Source organism: Heterocephalus glaber, unplaced genomic scaffold, assembly GCF_053883595.1.
Source record: "Heterocephalus glaber isolate CG9 unplaced genomic scaffold, H.glaber_assembly_v1.0 deba00001532, whole genome shotgun sequence".
Taxonomy (NCBI): Eukaryota; Metazoa; Chordata; class Mammalia; order Rodentia; family Bathyergidae; genus Heterocephalus; species Heterocephalus glaber.
In genome coordinates this window covers 12,938,399-12,964,318 of record NW_028258330.1, presented here as the reverse complement: position 1 = coordinate 12,964,318, position 25,920 = coordinate 12,938,399, and the positions used below count along the sequence as shown (strand labels likewise).

At 39.1% G+C, this 25,920-nt stretch overlaps 1 protein-coding gene and 1 long non-coding RNA gene across 5 annotated transcripts in view; one reads left to right on the top strand and one right to left on the bottom strand.

Moving 5' to 3' along the window:
- Window positions 1-15,438, bottom strand: part of LOC106009013 (uncharacterized) — a 249,399-nt gene extending 233,961 nt beyond the window's left edge. For both annotated transcript variants that reach the window (XR_015442081.1, XR_015442080.1), the window contains exon 1: window positions 11,720-15,438. This is a non-coding gene — a long non-coding RNA (uncharacterized LOC106009013). The remainder of the gene's footprint in view (window positions 1-11,719) is intronic.
- The window catches only part of Snap25 (synaptosome associated protein 25), an 85,112-nt gene continuing 70,516 nt past the window's right edge, over window positions 11,325-25,920 (top strand). For all 3 annotated transcript variants that reach the window (XM_004840817.4, XM_004840818.4, XM_087189080.1), the window contains exon 1: window positions 11,325-11,448. The gene's annotated coding sequence lies outside the window, so the exon portion shown is untranslated. The remainder of the gene's footprint in view (window positions 11,449-25,920) is intronic.

Genomic DNA, 25,920 nt, shown 5'->3' with positions numbered 1-25,920 from the left:
TGTCCATTAATGTAGTCAATCTTGAATAACAAGTCAGTGATCATGAAGCTAGATTTTTGAAATGGATTTTTGGAAGGGAGACTAGAAAAATTCTTGGAGTAGGAAGAATTGGCATATTCTAGGGAATTTAGAAAACAATGTGATAACAAAATGAAAGTATAGTCATGCACAAGAACCTGAATATATTTGGACTAGAGTCAGTGGTAATCCAGTCTGCAAGAGACCCCTGTCCTAGCCCAGCGTGTCTCAGCCCTCCTACTGCTTACTCACCAACTACTTCTGTATTAACTAAGTAAGAGAGAGGAAAACCTCCTAGAAGACACAGGAACAGAGCCAATGGGTGCTAAGGCACACAGAATATGGTCCTGGGTCTATGAATGGCTTTGGAGAGAGACACACCTCAACATTTCCATGGTTTCTGGGACCTTACAATCATTACCACCTCTTAACTATGCATGTGTTGCTACTTCCATTTCTCAAATTATAGAACAAGATATGATCATTCCAAGTCAAAGATCCATAAAATAATCCAAAAGCATATAAGATAACAAATTATAATATGGCTTCCTTCTCATTCCCCAGAGTAACTCCTGCCCTCAATTTGGACACTTCTTTCCAGTCTTTTTCCTATACCTGCATGTTTTGCATGTGTCCTTTGCACGTTATTAAGCACAACTTGGGTAACAAATCAACATTCTAAGCATCACTCTCAGACAGTTCAGAAAGGTAACCTTGTCATCTTCCTTGTTCAACCCTGATACCATCTTTCCCTAACTAGAAATATACTCCACTTGGTAATGAGTCCCAATCTATATTTGTTTATAAAGAAAAATATAGAAACATTGAACCAAAAAATGTAGATGTGAAACAAAAGGAAAGAAAAATAATCAAGCACCATTGGTAGGATACAAAGTAGCAAAATGAAAAAGACCTGGAAATGCTGTGGAGACCATATGGCCAATATTTTGGGTACTGACGAAAGTATCTCACATCCTCATATCTCACACCTCTCACATCTGGGTGATGGGCCTAAAGATCAGATATGTTTGAGTATAATGAATAAAACAGAAGATATTATAAAATTAACTTCTGTTTCTTTTTACTTTTTTAATGTAGTGACTAGAATATTTAACATTACTTAAATGTCTTGTGTTATACTTCTATTGAACAGTGCTAGACAGAGGAAAGCAAATAATCAATTGGGTTGAGTTTTCTCGCAAGACTGGCTGGGATTGTGGCTTTGTGCAGATATTTCAATAATTAACTGATCACCTATTCTGAGCTAGGGATAAAGTAATGGTTAAACCAGAGATAAGCACATGAGCAAATATTATAAATAAGACAATTACAAATAATTATCAGGAGTAGAAGGAAAGAAGTGGTGAATAACAGAGTCATTGGCCAGGGTGGTTTCTTTGGATGTGAGAACAGGTACACAAAACCTCTTAGAGGAGAGACACTGGAATTAAGACTTGAAGGCTAAAGATGTGCAAAAATTTAGGTGAGAAGAACAGCTTACAGAAATGCTAAATGATTGCACTCAGACTAGCATTGATGGGGAAAGATTGATCTGTCCCGTCTAAGGTCTTACCTGTTTATGAGAGAGTCTACTTTCCCTCTGACAAAAGTATTGGCACTATCTTCCTCCTGTCCCATTATAAAGGACCTGTCTCAGTCCACTACTGACAGAGAAGTTTCCAGTTAGTTTTCTAAGGCCAACAAGCCCAAGAAACAGTTGTATCTGAGTAGATGTGTGGCATATTTAAGGGAAAAGCATGAAATATTGTTAAATTGTGTCAAATACTTATTCTGTGTCTATTGTGAGGATTATGTGAATTTGTCTTTTATATTATGCAGTATATCATATTCATTAACTTGTGTGTGTTGAACCAAACTTGAACCTGGGACAAATCTCACTAGGCCATCACATATAATACTTTTATATGGTGCTAGATTTGGCTTGCTAATATCTTGCTGAGAATATCACCTGTCTGTATTCATGAAGGATATGGGTTGCATATTTCTTTTTCTTTATTTATTTATTCCTTTTTTCCTTTCTGTGTTGTCTTTGGTGTAATATCAGGCCAATATTTACTTCATGGAGTTGGGAAGTCTTACCTGTTCCACTTTTTGGAAGACTTTGAAAGGAACTGATGTTCATTCTTTTTTAAAGTATTGGACAATTCACCAGTTAGGCCACAGTTAGTCTGGGGTCAGGGGTGAAAATAGGATAAGCTAAGTGCCACAAAATTTGCTGTTCTTAACAAATTTCAGCAATTTTTCCTGAATAAACGCTTGTTGTATTGTTGCAAGTCTTTGGTTAATTTCCTGCGTTCTAAAAAAAAAAATTTACTTTGATATTCTCACCTCTCAGTACTCTTGCTGCTTTTGTAGGGGAGTATATTTTCAGAGATCTTATGCCACCATTCCAAAAGTGGCCCTTGCATAATCTTAGCTTTATTCAAATATCGGCTCCAAAAGATCTCCTATCCAGATGTTAGTTTTCACATCTCATTTTTCAATTTTAATCTCAGTCAGTCTTCTTAGCATTCCCCAGAAAAACAAAAGGATTAATTAAACATTTATTTCAGTGAGTCATTTTCTCCTCTACTAGAAAAGATGATATTATTTTGAAAGACTGAACATAAAAGTTTTTAGAACTGCCAAGGCATTATGGAATAAGACATTAAAGATAGAATGTAGCAGCCCACCCAAAACAGAGGTGTTTAAAAGCATTTAGAAATGATCTTGTCATCTTTGTTCTTTTTAAGGAGACTTATGCATTCACAGGAGCACAAAATTTAAAAGAAATAAAAATATCTTGCAACTTAGGCTCTTTCCCTCCAAGAGGTAACCATTTTTAAATATTTGTTTCAGGTTCTTCTTGATGTTTACAATCTTTATTTTCAGTGATAGGCTTTTATTTCTTGATTTACCAACTTTAAATATTATACAATTGCCTTTTATGAAGATGTGAAGATTATCTAATTGGCTTTTTGTCTTTTGTTGCAACTACTGAACTTTGGCACTTCTATTGCTTTATGGGTTTTTTTCTTGGCCACGTTCATAATTATATATAATCATGTACTGTGATTAAACTTTACTTTTCTTCTATCAGCTTTATACTGATACTCTTAACTCTTAACCACATGAAGTGAGTAAGCAGATGCTTCTCATTACATAATATGTCTCCTCCTTGCCCTTCCTAAGTCCTCCTTTATCTCCCACATTCTGACAGCTCTACCACCAGTTTTCTATGTTAGGCCTCAGAACATTTAAATTCTCTTAGGTAAACATAATTTAGTCATTCGTGCTTGGCCAACACTTTGATTTTAATCTTTGAAAATCAATAAATGGTGTTATAATTTTATAAATAATATGCACTGCCAAATCATATATTATGCTGAATATTTAAAGGAGAAATATTCTCACAAAGAAAGAAACAAAAGAGAAAAGATGAATTGAGAACTTTTCCTTAAATGCCTTAAAAATTTGTTCAAAATAGTGTCATATTATAGCTGACTTTATATATATATATATATATATATATATATATATTTGTTTTTGTAGTCCCTATAAATTATATGGACATTTTATTTTTATTCTTAATGTCCCTATAAATTATAACAAAAACAAGTTGTGATATCTATGCTAATATCAGCCTAATAATAGAATCAGCTACTTTTCAACTTATATTGTTTTTCAAAGGATCTAGTTTATACTGATGTACTTTTATACTTACTTCTTAGCTTTGATACTAAGAAAGAAATTCTATATTAGTTCCAATGTTTCCTAAATTCCTAGTCTTCCTGCTCTTGTATATTATTTTGTGAGTGGTTGTATTACTGGGGTACAGTTGTTGGAAAATATTTTTCCTTACAGAAAGAGTACAATAGGAGGTAGTCTTCCTGAACTTATGCACATCTAGAAATGTCTTCAGTTTGCCCTTCATTCTTCATTAATATTTTGGATTGATATAGTCTCATAGACAGAAATGTATTTTCCTTGCAGTAAAGACTTGTTGTTCGGATCCCTACCATCAGGATTAAATAATGAGAAGTCTCATGTTAGTACAATTTTTATTTCTCACACATGTAACTATCTTTTTCTGCTCTATGGAATCCTCTCCAGGGAAAGTTGAAAAGTGTGGAAAGAAAAGGCATACTCACATTGTTTGTGGTAGTAACTTATTGATGAACAGTATTTACCTAGTTATATTTGTCACTAAGTGACTAACAAAAACCTGTGGTATTGGGGGGATGGGAAGAAGAAAGGAGAATATCATAGAGCTTAATTATCATCTAACATAACAGGAAACCAACTGATAGTCTATTTTATATATCAGCAATTAGCAATGTCTGCATATTATTTAGAAACAAAGAAGAGCTTAACCAAAGGAAAAACAAATATCATTAAAATGATTGCTTCTGAGAAATAGGATATAGGGGTGTAGATATAAATAATTGTATAACAAGAGGAGAATAGTGCCTTGAAGAAAAATAGTGCAAGGTAAAAGAATAAAAACTGTTAGTGCATTGAAATTAACAATTTTAGCTAGTTTGGATTGTTAAAGAAGACTTCTTTGAAAAGTAAGACTTGAGGAGGTAAGACATAAAATGATTTGGGGATAGTGTTGTGGGTAGAAGTATTAGTAAGTGCAAAGGTCCTGAGGTAGGAATGTGCTTGACTGGTAAACAGCAAGATGACAATGGTATTGGAATGGAAAGAAGTAAGTGAGTGTTGAGAAATGACACTGGATAGGTGACCGGGAGCACTGTGCTGTAAGGTAGAGGAAGGACTTCTACCTGTGAAAGGAGCCACTGAAAATATGTCAGAAGGGAATGTGATCATGTTTTCCATTTGAAAGTATAATTGTTGCAATTACATGTGGAAATAGAGGATAGGAGATAAACTGGGAGGCTACTGCAACAGCTCAAATGAAATCAGATGGTGAGTTAGTTAAATAAAGGTATGATCTGTGCAAGTGTTGAGAAGTAGCTGGATTTGGAAAATATTTTGAAAATAGAGTAAGGTTTGTTCATGGATTGGACATGCACTGGGTGTGCAAAAATTATAAAATATTATGAGATTTATCATCCTGAGGAAGTAGGGGAATGTAGCTCCTATTTACTATTGGTGGCAACAGAGAGGAAGAGAGATACTTGGTGTTAAAAAGTCGGAAATCTACTTTGGAAATGTTAAGTTAAATGTCCATATTTGCCTGATATTTAAGTGCAGATATTTCATAAGAAAAGGTATACAGTGATACCTCAGTTCATGAACTTGATTTGTTCCATGATTCTGAAGAAGATGACCACGTTCCTGTTTGTGCAGGAAAGATGGCCATGTGTATGTTTATCACCCAATGCATAGTTTGTAAACAAAAACAAAATTTTGCCAAATGTTTTTTGAGAACCAAATTGTTTGCAAACAAAAGTGTTGATGAAGTGAGGTGCCACTGTACATACACACTAGAATTCAGAGAAAATCAAATGTAAATATAAAAACATTAATGCCAGATACTATTTGCAGCCCTAGAATTGAATAAAACTATGAAGAAACAAATGCATAGAGAAAGAAAACTCTCAGAACTGAACCTGTGGAGTTGGAAACATGAAGCAGAGCCAGGAAAAGAGAATAACAATAAGATGTTTCTGAATATACTAGTTTGGGAGGTGGGACATCTGGTGAGATGGGCTTGCTAAGTCATTAAGTTGGCCAAGATAGGCTTGAATATGTGATCCTCCAGCTTCTGCCTCCCAGAGTGCTAGTATTACTGGTGAGCAATACCACACCTAGCTTATCTTATGAATCAGGTATTTCAAAGACAACATGCAAAGGAAGGAACAGGACATTGAGTCTCTTCCACACCATAGTCAATAGAGAGGTCTGGAACATCAATCAGAATTCTGGATGATCTAATTGGGATTTATCATTTTTTTTGGTACGGGGGATCGAACTCAGGAACTTGAGCTTGCGAGGCAGGCAATGGAACCACTGAGCTAAATCCCCAGCCCCTGATTGGGATTTAAAATAGGAAGTTCTCCAACTTCACTATTCCAACTCCACTACCAACTAGCTGCATGGTGTAAGAGCTTCATATATTTATTTATTAACTGAGAACTAAAAATAATAATCACTGTTATACATACTGCAGAGCATTATTGCTAGAATAAAATAAGAACATGTGTGTGACAATGCTTTGCAATGTGTACAGAGCAAATGTGAGCTTTAAAAAAAAAATTTTCTCTTTGGCTTAGAATACAGAGCTTTTATTGTGGAGAGTCAAGACAGGTTCCATGGACATATGGAGCTCCCAGGGGGCTTCTGTGGGACTGGGAGAAATGTCCAGCTTAAGCTACTGGGAACTACTATTTTGCAACTTCAAGCCATCTGCTATGAAAATGAGAAGCCAACAAAGAAGGAAAAAACTGAGGTGAGGACACCTGCTAAGAGAACTCTGAGAAATGGGAGAAGTACACAATATGGAGTAAACCCAAAAGTCAATACAGATAGAAAGTTCACATGACTGAGAGATGTTGATGAAGTCTGCTGTGCTATCAGAGTGTGGCTTGCCTAGCCTGGTGCCTCTTAACTGACAGAACTTTCCTGCCAATATCAAGGAAGTAGCACTGGATATCCTTGTTCCATTTCTGAATAATTCACCTCAACCCGTCTCACCCTGATCCTCAAACTAGGCCCTACCCCCTTGGAATCAATTCTTGTTTGAAACCTCGCAATATCCCTCTCAGGACCACTGGTTGACATTGTTGTTCTGTTCTGACCTCTGGAGGACCCTATCAAGTGCATTTTGAGTATATTTTCTGCTCTAATTCTTACTTAAACTGCTTATTAGGTATTGATTTCTGAACTCTCTACTTGATTACATTTTGCTTTCTCTTCCTTTGAATATATTGCTTTTATTTACTCAAGGTAAACAGCCTAGATTCCTCCCTTGTAATTGCCCCAACCGAACTTGTTACTCACCCAACCAGTACTTCATAGACTCATCCCTTAGTAAATGAAACCCTGGAGCAACTAATGAGAAAAGCTATACCAAACCCACAGTATATTGAGGTAGCATGCTTGAATAGCTATAGAGGAAGTGAGTCTGATAGAGCCAGATGAGTGTACTCTGAAACAATAATTATGAGCATAGATTCTGGGAGTCAAACCTCAGTGGTACCACTTATGGACATGTCCTTGGTCAGATTATTTAGCCACTCTAACCGTCAATGTCCTGCGTCATTTTACCTGGATCTTACTATATTTCAGTGCCAAGGATATGACAGGTACACACATTAAATGTTGAGCAAATGAACAGATTAATACTGATAAAGAAACCAAGGGCTAGAGCAACTAGTTGATGTCTATTAAGGAAATCAACTCTCCATATTAAAGCAAAGTTACATGTAATTTCTTATAGAAGTAGTCTCATCAAAATGACAGATTTGTTCTATTTAACCAGTACTTCATGCAAGACATGATTCTAAGAACTTGATAATTTCCTTGCGAGTTAAGTATATATTATCTCCATTTTACCTATGAGATTATTGAGGTACAGAGAGGTCATAGATCAAATAAGATTCTTGAAAAATTTACTGAAAGAATTCTATGGACCATTTCAAATAGCCTTTTTAAATTTGACCACCATTTCCTCCTTTCTTCTGGCCCTCACTGTCACAAGGCTTCCCCACCACCACCCTGATACAGCAGGTCACAGCAGTGAGGAGGGCTGGGATGCATCCATGTGTAAAAGTGAGTGTGGAATGTTGATGTACTAAGAATCAGCAGTGTTGAAATGCCAAGGCTCCAAGGGCTAAGCAATCTTCTTCTTTCCACAATGCTTAGTAATGAACAACATGTAATTTAACATTCTGGGTGTATAGGTCTTATTTCTTTTTTCTCAATTTGGCAAACCAGAAACAACAACTAATAGTCCTGGTTCTCTTTTTACTTCTTGCAAGATATGTCCCTCCTTCAGATGCTTCAAGAACTAAGGATAGCATGAGGATTTTAGAGGATTTAAGTTTTTACAAGATCCTACAACTTCATTATGGGGTGATTTGGGTAAAGTCTGGGGCAAGAGCCGGGAAAGCATATAAAGAGGGAGAAGCAAACAATGTGGAAAGCAATCCAAGGAACCAAAAAAAAAAAAGATGCTCTAACAAATTGTACCTATCCCTTTGCCCAAGCCTGTATCCTCACAGGGGTTTGAAACTTGTTCAGAGGGTGCCAAACATGTCCCAGAGGAGGAGGACCTTGGAGAGAGTACTTCTGAGATAAGCTATTTCTATACTTCTTTGGAAAGATCATCTGATATTTTATGCAAGGATTTATTATTATCTCTTGTGAAATTGTAATTATTGAGCCAACCATGAATATTGAACTTCACTTCAGAGATTCAAACTGGAGTTACTGCAAACCAGAATACCATGGGGCCTGGTATACCAGGTAAAGCTTTCAGAGATTGATTTAACGTAGCATGAGAATCCACTCAGCAAAGCAGGTAATTTTCTCCTTACTCATCGAATGAGTTGCTAAGCATTGGTTACTCTACATGTTGGTTCTTTGTAGAAATAACTCACAAACAGCAGAATCATTTTAGAACAGATTTTTCATCCCTTCTTTTTCTGTGAGGTTCAGACCTGTGTGAACCCTGAGTAACACAAATCTGCTGTTTCCTTCCTGGCAAGGATGACTATGGTTTTTTGGTTTGTTTACTTTTGTTTTATTTTGTTTTAATCAAACAATGAGAACCCTGTAGGGGAAAATCTTATTACCATATTCCAAATACATGAAGGGTTATCTGGTCTTACTTAGCAAACTTATATTTATACAGTGATTCTCCAATTAGACTCTGCTACATTTCTCAGAGCATGAAGCAGCTGTCTCAAACAGTATCATTTTCAAAAGGAACACAAGGCAATGAAAAATACTGTCACCCAACCCTGGAGGGCAGGTGGTATTTTCTAGGGTGGCTTGAATGGATCTGACTCTCTTTTCTCATGTGCAGTTTCTCAAGTTGTCAGTGTGGGGTAGCAGCAGTTAAAAACTCAGAATCCCAAGCCAGTCCTCCCTTCCCTGTGGCTGCCGCATTGCTCGTGCCTGCAGGGTTAGGCTCCATCACTGACCACTGACGTAGTTACTTTTTTTTTAATCTGGAAAATCCCCTGCCTCCTCCATTCTTTCACAAAACTTCCTGCTTGAATGATATCTATTCTGAGGGTCAGACACACATTTCTTTTCTTCTCACTGCAGTTTTTTTCCCCTTTCTGACTCTTCCCAAGCTTCTGTGGGCTGTCTTTTTAATTTGTTATTTTTTGTCAGATTTAGGAAAAAATTCTTACTATACAGAATTTTACAGTACTATTACATTCTCCCCATGCCCCTAACCCATCCCAGGTTGCTTTATAATGAAAATGAAAACCACAATGGAGGAGAGAGATTGGCAATTAAGTTATCTAAGGACCATTCAGATTTTCTTCTTTATTGTATAGGAATCTGAAATGTTTAATGAATATTTAAGTAAACAAACTTCAGCAATACTTTTTGTCTTAGGAATCCAGCTTTAATAAAACCCAAACACTATTCATTAATTATTATTGCAAATATTAATATTCTAAAATGCCATTTGGGTGAGGGAGTCTTTAAGAAACAATACTTCTACTGATTTCATTAAAAGCATCCTTTATTAAATTCTAACAGCTTCACTTCTAAATGCTGTCCCTTTACAACTCTTCTTCTTTGCTCCCTCTCACAGTCGTGTGCAATTAAAAGCTTTATTATTGCTTAAGCTTGGCTCTCAGGCAAACGAGCTGTGCGTGTGTGTGTGTGTGTGTGTGTGTGTGTGTGTGTGTGTGTGTGTGTATGGGCGAGAGGGGAGTGTTTGCAGGGTTTTTTTCCGGACCCAGCTGTAAATTATTTCTTCTAAAAGAGACAAGGACTTTCCATAGCCCAAAAGAGGCCGTCAAGTTTTAAGACTGCTAGGCACGACTTCTAATCGCATCCTCTGCAGAAAAGTACAAACAGTTCCTCAGACAAGGTCCCCCACCTCCCACGCTCCCAGCTAGCCCTCCCCGCGGAGCCCCGCGACAGCCTCCTCAGCACCTGGGAATCATCAGGGAGAGGCCATCGCTGCTGCGCTATTTGCATATCGCCACCGCCGCCACCTCCCAACCTCCCTGGGCGCCCAACGCGCTGGGGGCACAGGATCACCGCCTTAGGATTCTGGTTTCTAAGGTCTCTTCCCCACTCATGCCCTAATCTGAGCCTCCTTGCACGCGAAGCTTCCACCTGCCCCTCCGGTGTCTGGACGGTCCTGGAAGGCTCGGATGCACCTCTGCAGAAAAATCCTAAGCAACCCTACAAGAACCCCAGGTCCCCTCTGCAAATCCAAATGAAAACAGCGTCTTCTATTTTGCTGTTGTCGTCAAACAACTCTCAACTCCAATCCTGAGGCCCCAAGCCCAAAGGCTGGTTGGGCTCACTGCCCTCCCCTCTTCCTTCCCCCAACTCATTTGAGATCTCTCCTTGCTAATCACTCTGACGTACTTTAAAATAAAGTGCGCGAGGCTCTCTCCCCAACTGACCATATTCATAGAAACTCCGAATCCTGGGTGCTACTTGGACAAAATAAAACGCTCATCAGATGAGCAACCCACTTAGCCTGCCCGTATATGGAGCTGGTAAGGGGGACAGGAATGTTCCTTCGGACCCTCCTCTTTGGGAAACAAATCGCAGCTGAAGTCTAACCCCACCCCTTCACCAACACCTTCCACTCCTCTGCCGGGCTCTTGGGTTCTGTGACTCAACTGAAGAGAATTCAGCAGGGAAAAAATTTTAACATACACATATATATATATGCACTCATATATACTTACATGTATTTATGTTCATGCATATACACATTTATACAAACATGAACTCACACACACACACACACACACACACATATATATATACATACACACACGCATATATACACACGCATAAAACAACGGCCACCATCCGGAAAACAGTCATAAGAAAAACGTGCCCAAGAAAGAATGTTAAAATGGAGTCATTGCCCGTTTAGGGTGTTTATAAAAGATTAAAAATACAAAGGTTTGCAGCAGAGCGCAGAGGGAGCTGAGTCAAGCGCTCAGAACCTCCCGACTCCTCCCCCGCCCCCCCCCGTTCCCTCCCCGTCTCCCCCGTCTTTCCTCGCTCCCCCCCCCCGCCCTCCCCCAACACACTTCCTCCCCGCCCCTCCAGGAGACGACTATTAAAAGCTGCTGACGTCAAAAGGGGCGGCCATCTTTGATGAGGGCAGAGCTCACGTTGCATTGAAGACGAAACCTCGGGGAGGTCAGGCGCTATCTTTCCTTCCCTCCCTGCTTGGTAGCTCTGGCACACTCGAAACCTGCAGAGACCCAGTGAACACCACCCACCGGAGAAGAAGCCAAGGTAAGGAGCCCCCTCCCCAAATGGTGATTCTGACTCTAGATAGCTGCCTACCCCAAAGGGACCGCGGCTGAGCAGACCAACTGAGCTTTGGCAAATACAAGTATTTGTGCACTTAGGGTGCGGTATTCCGTGTGTGCACGTCTGGACAGACTCGCTTGGGGCTTTAGAAAAGTGTTTTCGAGGTGAGCTGCTTGGGGAAGGGATGAATGGGGACGCTGCAGAGGGAGAGATGGGAAAGAAGAGCAAGGATAGGTGCGAAATAATAACTTACTCTTTTGAAAGTGCTGGGACCCTCTCTTCCATCTTGCAATGCAGTTCTCAGAGATGTTTAGGTTGTTAGGGGGTTTTTTCCTGTAGAGAAAAATAACAAAAACAAAAGCAAATAGAAATTCTCCTGCATTTCCAACCCTATTATTAGGACTGTTGTCATTAAGGCGCTATCATCCAAGGAAGAATTAAGGAGCAGGCAGGGTGTGGGCGGTGGGGAGACGAGAGAAGGGGGGAGTTCCTGCCCCGGGCGGGAGAGCTGAGCTGCGGCGGCAACAGCAGCCTCCATGCCCCAACGGACTTGATTTATGCCGCCTGCTTCGCGTCAACTGCAGGCTGGCGGGAGGCGAGCGGGTCGTGCTGGGTAGGAGGGCTGGCACGGGTGGGCTCGCCTCCCGGACTGCGGCTGCTGAGACTCAGAACCCTGGACAGCAACACCTGGGCTCGCGGAGTCCGCGACCTTTCAGCACCGGGGACAGCGGTCGGGCTGCAGCGCTGCACTTACCTGCGGCAGAGATGCCTAGCCAGGACTGGATGTGCCAGGGCTGGAGGCCAAATTGTCTCTCTGAGACCCGGGGCTTACAGAGATCTTGATACAGCAGGTATAGTAGGTTAAAAGGAAAAATCCTGTCCTCGGGGACTTCTTTACAGATAATTGCCTGCCCCCTCTTCACTTCCTGCATAACTTCAAAAAATAATAGTCTGTTTATGGAAATCTGTTTCGTCTTCTGCCTCTTCTTTTAGGTAGGAAATAAACACATTTTTAATATATACATTTATACTCCGGTACGTTGTCAAGGTTGTTGTTTTTGACACAAAGTAGCTCTGTCTATAGATCTTAGGTGGGCATGAATACAGTATATAAGAAAACGCCAACATTACAGAAGTGATTTATCTCTCAAAATATTTCTATTTTATAAAAATCTGGTATTAGATGAACTAAGTATAATCAACTTTAAGAATGAATCCCTCTTCTCCCCATACCCTGATAATTAGACGTGAACAGAAACACTCACACACACACACACACACACACACACACGCACAAATACATCTCTGAGAAATATTCCAGGTCCTCTTTGGCCATGGTTTCAGAGTTAGTGGCAGTATTTTCTATGTACATTGGTTATAGCCCGCTGATAGCTTTTGATTTTGACAATATTAATACTGGTCTTCCTTAGGCGAATCCAAACATGTCCTTCAAGGTAATGCAGGTGAAAGAGCCATGATGTTAGACTAAAACTGGACTCTGACCTAAAGATCTACTGCAATTTCTATTATGGCACTGCGGGATTTTGCTGAGGTGGTGACAAGTACTTTAACCATTTTCTACTCTGAGGCATGGACCCTCTGAGTGAACAAAAATTGTCACAGGGATATATACTGTTGCTTGATATAGATCTTTAAATTGTCATAAATAACAAGGATCAAAATTGTACTATTTGGGCAATTATTAAAGAAGAGTAACAGCGTCATATATAGGAATATAAACAACACATTAAAGAAACAATATCACTAGTCCCTTAAAAGACCCCAAATAAGGTCTTGAATTGTGTTTAACTAGTCATAACTCCAACCATCTGTATACTAGTGAGACTAAAATTCTCTGATCCTATACAGAAGGTGATTTAATCCCCAGCTATTTATTTATTGCCTAGTGTTTTCTCTTTTTATGGATAGCCATGTGTGATTGTGCATTGATGTAAAATTGTTTGGGTGGAAATTTATTCAAGGGTGTATAACTGCATGGAAGAAGTTTATAACTCTGCAGTCTTCAGACAAAATAAACAACTGTGTTTTAGTGATGGAAATGGGGGAGAAAATAAGGGCAGAAGTCTTTAAAAATGCTTTAACTCCATTCTGTATGTCTAGACATTTCTCTGCATAGTTGCGTCAAATGAAAAGCCTAATGCTGCCAGAATTATGTGCTTGGACATTAGTAATTGCTGCTGGATTTGTTTGCTAGTGGAAGACCAGGGTTGTGGGGGAGGGAGGTAGAGGACTGCAGTGGTGCTGGCAAAGGGCACAGGGCTGGGAGGAAGAGGCAATTGCACAATTATAGAGCTAATTCTAGAATATCTTACTGGGAAATTAAAGACAAACACAATTGGAGCATAGATTTAACAGTTATTCCATTGACAAGCTTCAGAGGAAAAAAATCAAGAGATTTTTAAATTTTAAGTTGAAATTTTAAAAAGCCAGGGCAATGCAGTGAAAGAGACAGGAGCAAGTGGACATAAGAATGAGCCAGGAAACATTCACATGGATCCTCTGATGGTACCTGCTTGTCTGTCCATTAGCATTTTCTGCATTACCACCTTGACATTCAGTTTACAAAATAATTTACAATCTAAATAAAGTACCCTGGGTAAAAATCTGAAAAATCCACAATTTTATTTTTACTTTGTTAAACATACACAGACATAATACAAACTGCCCTTAGATTATGTAGTCAAAAGATATCTCTGGGCTCTATATGTTTACCCAAATGTGAGAATAATCAACTGAAACATTGATTGTTTTTCAAATGAGACATGTAGCTACATAGCAACTCACCTTCAGCAGAATGTGTAGGTTTTGATCATTAGCAGAAATGAGAAAAATAATTCGAGAAAGAAGTTAAGAAAGGAGATGTGGAGAAAAAATAGATACATCTGCTTTTTATATAATGCACTAAGAATAAACAATGTTTCTCACATTTGAGGACTGCTTTACAATTCTAGAAAGGTAGGAAAATTCATGTTTTCAGCCTTGGTGCTGGATACATTTCTGCAATGTCATCCCCCTGTCAGCAGGGACCAACTCGAGAGGAAAATATTAATCAGTAAGCACCAGATATATATAAAAGAACACCATGAGGGATATAAAGTCTAGCAATAAGTTTAACATCTAGCAGTCTTAATAGAGACAATAAAACTTAGTAAATAATTCCAGAATGAAAATTCAATAAAACAGTAGAAAAATTATGAAGGTGTGTGTAATTAATTTCCCAGTGAATGTGACCGGGAGAGCAATATTAAAGTGAACTAGAATGATCTGAGAAAAGAGGTAGGACCCACGCTACCTTTTGAAGGTTGGATAGAGATTGGGAAGGTCTATTAAGTAAAAGTTACATTAAATATAGGAAGAACTTCAAGTTAGAAAAGCCCAAGCTCTAAGCAGTCAGCAAACCCTGAAAATGCCCCTCCATTTGGATAGGGTGGGAAGATTGTGTAGCAGAATATGGTAAAATGGAGAATTGGAGCTTTCTCTGGAAGGCTTTGAAAGCCAAGCTGAAAATTGGGTACTTTATTGTCTAAAGTTGCTTTCTGGGCAGAAATTGATATAACAAGTAAACAAGTCATTTTTAATATCCAGGAGTTGCTATTGACAGAGTGAATTTAATTTGTACTCTTTCAAAAACAGAGGGAGGCAAATTAGTCACATAAGAGATAATTGATTTTTTTTAAAATCAGTCAATTTAAGCATCTTTTAAGATCCCATGTCAGGAAACACATACCTACATGGACATATAAGTCCTGCCCAGAAGGAAGTTGTAAGTTTCAGTTTTTCATTATGGACTAGGCCAAATTTTTTAAGATGATCACCTGCCTGGGAGATTAAAAAGCAGGTCAGGAATCTGATGATGACAGGTCCCAGTAGGTACACTTAAATGATAATCCTCAGGTAGAACTCTCCCTTACACCCTCTGAGTATTCTGCATTGTCATAGACACTGGCTAGAAGGGTGAAAAAAAAAAGATTTCAGTTCTGAGCATGCTTCAGGCTTCAGGACAAATAGAGCCAATCCTAAGGGATTAAGAATGGAGTGGGAGGGTAACGTTTTGTGAAGCTGGGTTGAGATGAGAGACAACATGTCAGATTTCTTTCCCTAATGACGTTGCTGACTTGTTGGTTACACTTGCCCCAGGGCTAGTTGGAAGTCTGAACTATATACATTTTCCTTTCTAACCTTGTGGTTTCCTACTCTCAGCAGAGCTTCTAAATCCAAATACTGATAGAACTCCAAAGTAAAATAGCCAATGGCACTGTGTAGAGGAAGAAGGGCAGTTACAGAGACAGATTTAGTTAGGGTTTCATCCTGGCTAGGAAGTATTAAGACTATCCTTTTTTCTCCACCAAAACATTGCCAGGAGAAAAATATTGTAGGGTAACCTTTTGATTTCCAAGCTGACCTGGGGAAAATCTGGAAGTAGTGACATTTGATGCATTCGAAGGAGCTCAGGCTAGTGGTTTAATAAACAGCCCAGAGAGCCTTTCTCAGGTAAGAGGAAGAAATGAGATGTAATATTGAAGAAGCAGTGCTTAGTATATGGAGAAATAGTTTAAAGGAAGTTAAATCTTTAAAAAAAAAATCTTACAAGAAAAAAGAGACTTCAGAGAACTTCTATGACACTATAAGATCTTCAGAATTACTATTGTTGCCATAACAGTAACTTCTGTTCTTTCTACATAAGATCTCCAGCACTTCACACAATATAAAAACCTAAGCAGTTTCTGATTTCTAAATAAATGATGAAACCACAGTTCTATGTGTTCAGATATTATATTAGGTAACACTTAACAGGCCATAAATCTGATTTAGGACAGATACCTAAAGCAGTGATTAATTAGAATAAGCCTATGGGGGGAAGAGTGAGTCACTCCTTGTAAAAGTTTTGACCTATACTAACTCACAGAGTGCTTATAACAACCTTGTAGTCAGGTTACTGATACTGTTGCCATTTTACAGATAAGGTAACAGAGGCAGAGTCAAGACAAGCTAAGTAGCTTGTCACAGAATATAGGCAGGACCTAAATGCAATGAGTTTAACTCCAGAGACTAAGTTATTAACTATATATTATGCTACTTCTTGCATCATCCGCATTTTTCCTATTGGCCAAATAAAGCACAGAGTATGTACATAATTTTTTATGATGTCTTTTTCTCTTAATTTGGGCAGCAAGGCATGATGGTAAGGATGCTGGTCAGGAACCAGAAGCCCCAGTGCCATCCCTAAAGATAGTGCTTGTAATTTCCTGTTTTGGAATCCCAGTCTTTAAATAAGTCACTCAAGCTCTGTTAAACTCAGTTTCTTCATCTGCAGGATGACAGAAGTGGACTCATGTTGGTCAATATCCCTTCCATTCAGAAGCTCATGAAATCAGTGCTGAAAACTGTGACAGTGTCTAGTAGCTGATGGTCTCAGCTGGCATTGCTTTAGTAATGCTTCTGTTACTCACTCACCCTCCTCCATTATAAGATTATTGCCTCCCTGCCTCTCTCATCCTCAATCCTTTTTTTTTCCTTCAAAATTGCTTTGACATCATCTTTCTAAAGCCTTTCCGGTCAGATGAGAAATCCTGGCTTTTTCCTCAAAGCTCTATTCTGATTCATCATGGCTATGGGTATTGCCTTTCCTTCCTAATCAGATTTATAGTTGTCTAGCACCTACTATCTCCCACATCCTAAACTTTTTGTAACTCTGTTTTTTAACCTAATTAAATATTTATAAAATTCCTTCCTTTTTTGATCATCCATAATGTCTTACTTAAAGCTGTATATTAGCTGCTTTTTCTTCACTTCTCCCTTCTCCTTGGCAGTTAAAAAAGGAAAGTAGAAGCTTTCATAGAATCTGTGAGCCGTTAAGTACTTAACAAATAAAATTTCTGTATGACTTGAATCACACGATAGAGAGAACCAGCTCAAAAATTAATCGTATAGGTCTGGGAGTGTAACTCCATGGTATAGCACTTGCCTAGCATTTGCGAAGCCCTGCTTTCCATCCCTAGCACTGAAAAACAAAAATATATCCCAGAAAAGACCTAGTCTCCTTGTTTTCACAGGTTACTGCAGATTTCAGCATTTTCCCCTCAAGGCAAAGGATTATATAAGAAAAGGAGATCTTAACTGATTTTCTTATTGCTGATTCACAAACATTAACCTCAGCAGAGATTAATCAATAAGAACAATTCCGTATCCCCAAAAAGAGATGGGGAAAAAGCCTGTTTAAGGTTTAGCATTGCCTTTTAAATGCTTAACAGTGATTGTAGAGAAACTCAAAGTGAATTATGATGCCTTCTTGACAGCCGTGCTGGGTTTCTGGTTTACTCTTTGATCAGAGAAAAATATATTTGATCCTCTTTTTTGTTGTTGCTATGGTTGACTTGATTTGGTCTGTGTAACCCAAAGATGCCTGATTCTAAAGTCTTGAATAGAGACCATTTGTGCTATCTGCTGACTCACGGTGCCTTGTCTTCCAAGGCGGTCCACTTCTACACTTAAAGACCATGGTTATTTTCCTCCAAACTGACAAGTTCTACACAATGACCATTTGGTCCCAGCTTCCCCATCACTTCCTTTATTCAAAAACACTAGTTATAGATTTTTGAACTTGGGAGATGACTTCCTGTCCCTGAAGGCTAGGAACCAGTCCTTGCTGTCCTTTACTGGGAACAGCACGAAGGAAAATGAGAGCCTCTGAGGTGCCCCCCTGAGGCCAGAGTTCAGCCCTGCACTCCTACCTCATCCTATTCAGAGAATTTGCTTCACTGAGCTGGGGTCACCAGTGAGCTGGACAGAGTTCCCTTTCAGGAAACAGTCTCAGTCCATCTTGTTCATTTATATTCATCTTTGGCCAGTTTCAAAGAATAATGACTGGAAAACTGCAAAATAGTGCATTTCTAAAGTTTCCCTCCAGCTAGTCCAGGTTTTTCTGACGGCTAGCTATAGGCAGATTATACTTTGAGAGATAAATAAATTCCTGCTAGGAAGAACACTGGCAAATTATTGTCATATGCAGTAGCCTTACTGGGTGTATTTTTATTTTAATGGGAAAGTCTATTACAACCTCAACTTCATTAGAAAAATTTTACTAGAATCAAAATAATGTTTCTGATTTATGCTTAAGAAATTGCTAAATGTAACAAGGTTTTTCAGTTTCAAGATCACTGACAGTGTATTCCTCAAACATAATCAACTGTTGTTATGTCACTTTTCATTAATCAATTAATCCAACAAATATTTATTGAGCATCTGCCATGTAGCAGGAAAATACTGTACTCATCCTGAAGATACAGCAATAAATAAAATAGGCATGTTCCTGCCTTCAGTGTATTATATTGAGCATCCATTTTGGCATATTATTATTTTAAAAAATATGTTTCATATAGGATCCCTTTGGAATCTAAAACATTAACCCATCTTTAAAAAAAACCTCAGTTCTCAATCCAATGTATGCAATTGACTGAGGGTTTCTGAGTGGTTAGTGTTCCCAAAAATCTGAAATGAATACATAGTAAGAAGCAGCCTTAGCCATTAAGGAACTAAGTAAATATCTAAAATATGCTTTTATGTGATTTGTCTTTATTTACATGGCAATCAATAGGATTTCACAAAAATGTCCCTTAAATACATGTGTATATTTCAGTATCCCACTCCACTGCTATTTCTCCCTACGCAGGTGATTTTCTACTACTCAGGGGAGGAGTCAAGCTTCAAGAAACAAGATACCTCCAAGGCCAGGACTCTAAAACTCAGAAAAAGAACACTAAACACTCATGGAGTAATTAACTCTAAAAATTCAGAATAATGCAAAAGCAGAGTGACTGAGCAAGAAAAGGTAGTGTTCCAAGCCACTCTGCTTCCCTCATCTGAAAACTCCCTATTATTAAACATTGTTCAAAGATTCAGGATCATGTAAATGAAGGTTTTAGTCCCCTGACCCCCACTTTTAGAAATTGACTTTTTAGAAATTATTGATATTCCTGTCTCCCTTATAAGATTTATCCCATTGCTTTGTAATTACCTATTTATACATTTCTCTTCCTTAGTAGAGTATGGAATTCCTTGAAAGCAAAGAAAATATTTTAGCCATCTTTGAATCATCAGTACCTACAACTGTGTATGTCATGCGCCAGGTATGTAGAAAATGAATGAGTGACTAGGGAACAGCCACCCCACTCAGAGAAAAGAATTCTATCTATCAATGTAAGTAATTCTGCCTATGATTGATCAAATGTTCAAGTCAGGACCATGCAAGAATTGTGCAACGAGTAGAGTCACCCAAAATGTTGGAGTTAAATTATGTCCCAACAAGATACAGCCCAAATAGTTGTAAAACTATGTCAAGTAATTGATTATTTGGACCTGCTGTTGTTCTTTTTTATCACATATGAGTCAGGTTAAAATGCTAATGAAAGATTAGAGAATTCTCAAGAAAAGCATTGCTAAAAGCAGATTTATATTGAGAGATTAAAAGCCATTGGCTAAAGCCAACCTGTTTAGCATACATAAAATATACAGTTAAAATTCTTTATAATTCACTAGGATCAAAGGATATTTTGTGACATATCACCAGAAACACAGATTTGTGGCTTTGGCCAACTCTTGTCTTCAGGGTCATGTATTTTCTGCTACTCTGCTCAGCCTGGCATGATGTACACAAGCTTTTCATGTTGGTATGGCTTCCTGGACAGTGTCTTGCCCAGGAAAGAAAAATAAGCCTTAGCATGATGTGACAAGTCAGTTCCATTTATCTCTAGGAAAAAGCAATTGTCAATTGAGCATTGTAGCTTGTATTTCTTTGCCCCCATTTCTTCACAAGGAACAATTCTAAAACCATCAGATAGTCACTCTGTGCTCTACTTTCTCCAATGTTATAATGGAGATAGCACTTAATGACCAAAAAGAAAAAGTAGCTAATTAACTGAATGCCTACTGTAGGCCACACTAGACCCTTGGCATTATTCTTGTGTAATTTCTATGGAAATTTTTAAAGTTTGGAACTCTCCTTCCTCTGACTGCGAAGTTCATGTTTCCTCTCCTCCCATGAGTTTTCCCATGAGTTACATATAATCCTTTGAGATCCTCCAGTAGAAAGCATGCTACCAGTAGTAGAACATGAGTCAGCAACATCCAAAGAGCTCAGTATTCCAGACTAAAAAGTCAGGTGACAAATGGCAATCTGAGTGACCAGGGAAAACTAAATGACCAGGTAAGTTCTTGGAGCACTGGACTGAGAGTCAGCGTGGTGGCGTATCTGCTCTTCTGTGTTAGCTATATGACCCTGGACAACTTACCTAACCAGAACTGAGCTTCAGTTTTCACATTTGTTGAAAACATCAATAGCTACCACAAATATGCCCAGTCGTTGTCATGAGACCTAAAGGAGCTGAGGCTTGATATGCACTGCTACCTCCTCCACCTTAAGGTAGAGAGGGAAGGACAGTTATTATGTTCTATTATCTACCATTTGTCATGCCAGATTTCCACTGTTCTTCATTGCAGGTTATGTGCAGGCCCTATGCTTCTTTTGCTCTTTATTATATTGCTTGTTTAGAGAAACAACAGGTCTTGGTATCATATTTTTTTTAACTTGAATGACATACCTGATAAATTGAGAAACTGTGTAAGCAATATTTGATTTTTCTATTGAGGAAAGATTTTAAAATGCCTTCTATTGGCCTCTCTGCTTTGGGAATGGCCTCATGATTCTCAGGATAATGTTTGGATATCTCAAGAGACTCAGTTGTCATTTAACTAAATACTGGTCCCCTCTTACTTAATATATTGGATTTTAAAGGCCCATGATGAGTTAAAAGAGATGATATGAACAATTCCATGCTATTTTTTAGTTTATGGAGAAGAAATTTGCTGCGAGCTATTTAGTGAACTATTGTTGAAACCACATCTGTTGGCTTCGTTTTGTATTCAGCTTTGTGTTAAGGGGCTTTTGTTGTACACCTGGGGGAGAGGGGTAGGTTCCTTATCAAATAAAATATTCTGTGTGTGTGTGTTTTATGTGCACACAATAAGTAAGCAGAGAGGTACAAACCCAAACTCTTGAGCCAGGCTTGGTACAAGATTCCTGTATGTATCACCTCATTGTCAAAACCTTTAATTTTATTCATAAATCAATAAATATAAAGCTTGCCTAAGTGAGTTACATGCACTGAAAAATGTATACTCCAAGCTAGATTTACAAAATGATTCCCCTTCAGAGTTAATAAAGGTTTCCAAAGAAACTATCTATGCACAATGCCCTCAAATTCTGCTTTTTGGTGAATTCCTGCAAACCTGGGCCTACAGGACAAAAGATCTTGCTAGGAAGTTTTTGAAGTCCATATTATCAAGAGTATCTACAATGTGCTAGTTGTTATATTCCTGTTTATTATAGCTAGATTCATTTTCATTGTTGTTATTTGGATTTTTTTTTTTTTTAAACATGGTCTCATTAGATGATTCAGGTTGCCCTTGAACTTATGATCCTCCTCCTTCAGCTTTCTGAGTGCTGGGATTCAAGGCAGACACCAAACTAAGCTTTGTAGCTAGTTTTTTTATTTAAAGGAGGTTTTTAAAAACCTCCTAAACAGTGGGTGTTATTTTCCACACTTGACTCAGAGAGGCTACTGTTTGGTCAAGATCATGCCAAGGATTCTAAGGTGCTAGTTGCTACCCTCTCCCAGGAACCAACTGATGTGTAGACAAGGGTTAGTTACTAAAATATCAGGCATTTTGTTAAAGCTAGATTTCAATAAAGTAAAAGGTTGCAATCAGCAGCCAGAGTCAGACTGACTTCCTTACTCCTTTTTAGTCTTACTCCAAGGCTAGTTATTGGAACCTGAAAAGATAAAGGGTGTAGAAGTATATGTAGTCAGACAGGAGAGCTAGAAAATCATTACCCCCCACCCCACAGTGGTCAGAGCCTCACTCAGGCTGCTTGCACATTAGAAGGGCAGAAATTGCAAGCTTGCTCTGGGTAGGCAAATTCTAGAGAAAATGCCAAGAGGGGGGACAGAGTTATGCTTCCTTATTGCCTAGTTCTCACCTCACAGAGTAGCTACAATAAAGGTAGGAGGGGCAAGAAAAGTGAGGCTTGGAGGGAAGGCTGAAAGCTACCTACACAGTACCAGTCCTCCCAAAGTGATGGTTTCCATTTTACAGGACAAGGTGAGAATTGATGATTCTCTAAGAGGGAGAAAATGGTTCCTCCTGCTACCACACAACAAATAAGAGAGAGAACTTTAGTTTTAATTTAAAATCCAAGTGCAATATGGCTGATGACTCCATATCAATGATTCCTGTGGTCTTTGGACAGCATCTTCCAGGAGTTGGTCAGAATTGCAATCCTGAGCCTGAGACCTGTATTTTAGTCACCACCAAGTAGTTCTGAGGTATGTTCCAACTTGAGAGCCACTGTCCTGGAGACCTTAGTGGAGCCACAGTGGTTCACATCTGTGTCAAACTAAGTCTGACACAGAGCAGGTGCTTCTACTTTGCTTTACCTTACAAAACTGTGACTGAGTCTTTGGAGAAGAGCAGTCCAGGGCCACGGAAGAGAAGTTTCCCTCATCCTTCAAATCAGCTGGGTTTGAAGAATAAGGAAGGTGAGTGTCCGCAGAGTGAAGACAAGGGTATGAGTGGGACCAATGGCCTCCAGCAAAACGTGTGCTTTGCTTTTGGCAACAGTAGCTCCATCTCTTGTTCCTAGAATCTTTCCCTCAAACCTTACCAAAACGTGAAATCTCCCCAAATGGTAGAACAGCCCTTTTCTATTTTCTGCAGTCTCAGTCCAAAGCCTCAGAAAGGTGCTAGACAAGAAAAGGTGCCATAACACAAAGGATAAAGCAGCTTCTGTCACTGCTCCTCTGGCTCTGCAATTAACTGCCCCAAGAGCAAGGAGAGGCCTGGCTTTTCTCCCCTCACTCCTGTGGCTTCTTGCTCTCCACCGCGAATCAGCACACCAATGCTTCACTTTCCCCTTCCTTTCTCCCCTTCTCCTATGTTATAGATTTGGAGAACTGGCACAGGACTTAAAAATCACATTTAAAAATGAGCAGTGGCAAAGACCAGACACAAATTACTTGCAAGGTTACAGGTGAGTAAGGCAGCTAAGGCTCCTGGGTCATCCTGAAGTCACACCTGCTGCCTTACACGGCCTTGCCACTTCTGCCTCCATCTCTTCTAGATTTCCTGTCTTACGGAATTTCCTGTCTCACTAATTGGGAAATCTCCATCTGTTGTTACCCTCAGAGGACTTTAAAAGGCCTCATACGGTGACCCAACCTTTATGAAGCAGGGAGACTGCTGTGATTCTGATGGGCCAGACAAAAAGATTCCTGAAAAGTTGGCTATATTACTTATGTCCTTTTGGGTATTGCATATGGCAAAAACCCAACTGTAAGTGGCTGAGACAAAAATGAGATGTATTATCTTACAGAATCTATGTAAATATTGAGCAGTCAAACCATGGGGAAGAAACAGAGAGGTAGCAGGATTTCAGGAATAACTCAAGCCCAGCATTCAAGCAATAGCCCCCTTCCACTGACGGGTATAGAAAGAGCCGAAAATAAAACCAGCCCACAAATGGCTTGATCTTTGCTTAAAAGCTCTCGCTCTCGCTCTTGCTCTCTCTCTCTCTCTCTTCCTCTCTTCTTCTCTTTCTCCCTCTCCCTTTTCCTCTCCCTTCTGTTCCTCCTGTACATTGAATTCACCTTGTCTTATTAAAGTCCACTTCTGCCCTCCACATACCAGAAAGATGGGCACCGAATTTCACCTCCTAGATGTCCACCAGAGAAAAGATCTGCCATTTGTTGCCTATCTGCTATATTCAAAACTTCCAGGGACTGTTTGTAAACCAGCTCATTGGACCAGGTACTCTATCAACTGTGGGTATGGGATATCACGGAAATGTGTTATTTACATGCTAGAACCACACAACTCAATTGAGGGAAGGACTGGTATCAAAACAACCACAAGCCATCTATCCTCTATTTCTGTAAAATTTTAGGCTGAATAAACACACACACACACACACACACACAATCTCTGTTGTTTTAGAAGAATAAACTACTTCACTCTTAAGAGCATCAAGGAAATTTAACAAGAGTAAAGAATGCTTCTCCTGCACCCTTCTAGCCTCACATTTTTCTGGTTCTGCGTGATGCTTCCGCCACATGACAATTCAAATATTTATCTTGTCCCCAACATATACCAGGACTGTTCTAAGCAATGGGAATAAGCCAAAAACAAAGCCGAAAAAGCCCCTTTTCTCACAGAGTTCACCTTCTAGGGGAGAATGACAGACAATGCTGTATATAAAATAATGCAGGACAGGGGATAAAGATATGGCACTGTGAGTAGAATGATAATTTAGAAAAGGCTCCTGGTAGGGTTCTCTAAGAGGTGATATTTAAGCAGAGACCAGATCATCTGTGGTTTCAATGATTCCCTGCTGATTCTACATCTTCACCCAAACTACAGTGCTTGATTCTATTGGCAATAAAAATGAACTAGATGTTAGTCTGAATAATTTATATTTACTTTTCTATCATCTCATTTTTCTCCCATATTTTAAGGCCAAGGACAACTATTGCTCCAGGCACCATGAGAGAAAGTAACTTCATGACATCCAAATAGCCCATGATGGGGCAGAAGAAAGAGATAACTGGTCCTCCAGTCTAAGTCTCTCCTTCTCTGTTTCACTTTGCTTCTTAGCATAACCATATTATGTGTGCTCAGATAGCTGATGGCCTTTGTAGGCTGAAGAACTAAAAGGTTATACTCAAAGGAATCTGGCAAGGAACATTAAACTAGATGGTGAATTCCATGTTAAGCCTATAGCTCACAGTTGCAGATCCTTCTGTAGCTGCTTAGGGGGTGCCCCATGTGAGTTTCATGAGGACATACATAGCCCAGTGGGAAAAGGTATGAGTGTGACCCCTTGCCCCAGCCACCTGTAATATTTAACTTTGTCACAGATTTCTCTGGACACAATGAGAGAAGGAGGAAAAGGAAGTACTTCTTGCCTCTAATTCACTGACTAGAGCTCATTTTACCATCAATCACCAAAAAAGACCAGTGTAAAAGCTGAGTCAACTCTGACCCATTAAGAAGGTTAAAGTTAAGGGTTAGCATCTAATTGATGGGAGGTAGGAAGGCACATAGACCATAGAAGAGGGAGAAGTGTATCCAAAGATGCTATTAGCTACAAGATCTTCCCTTCTCAATGGCAAATTCTGGTTCAAGTTCTCATATTCTCATTCCACTTGCTCTAGTTCCTCTACTGTAGTATCCCCAGAATCTAGATTTTGTACCTTCCGTTGTTTTATTTATTTGAGCTTGCTTTTAACTTTGGTTTCCTGAATGAAGCTTTTGTTATACTATTAAATTAGAAGGGCCAGGGATTTAGCTCAGTGGTTCCACAGCTTGACTTGCAAGTGCAAG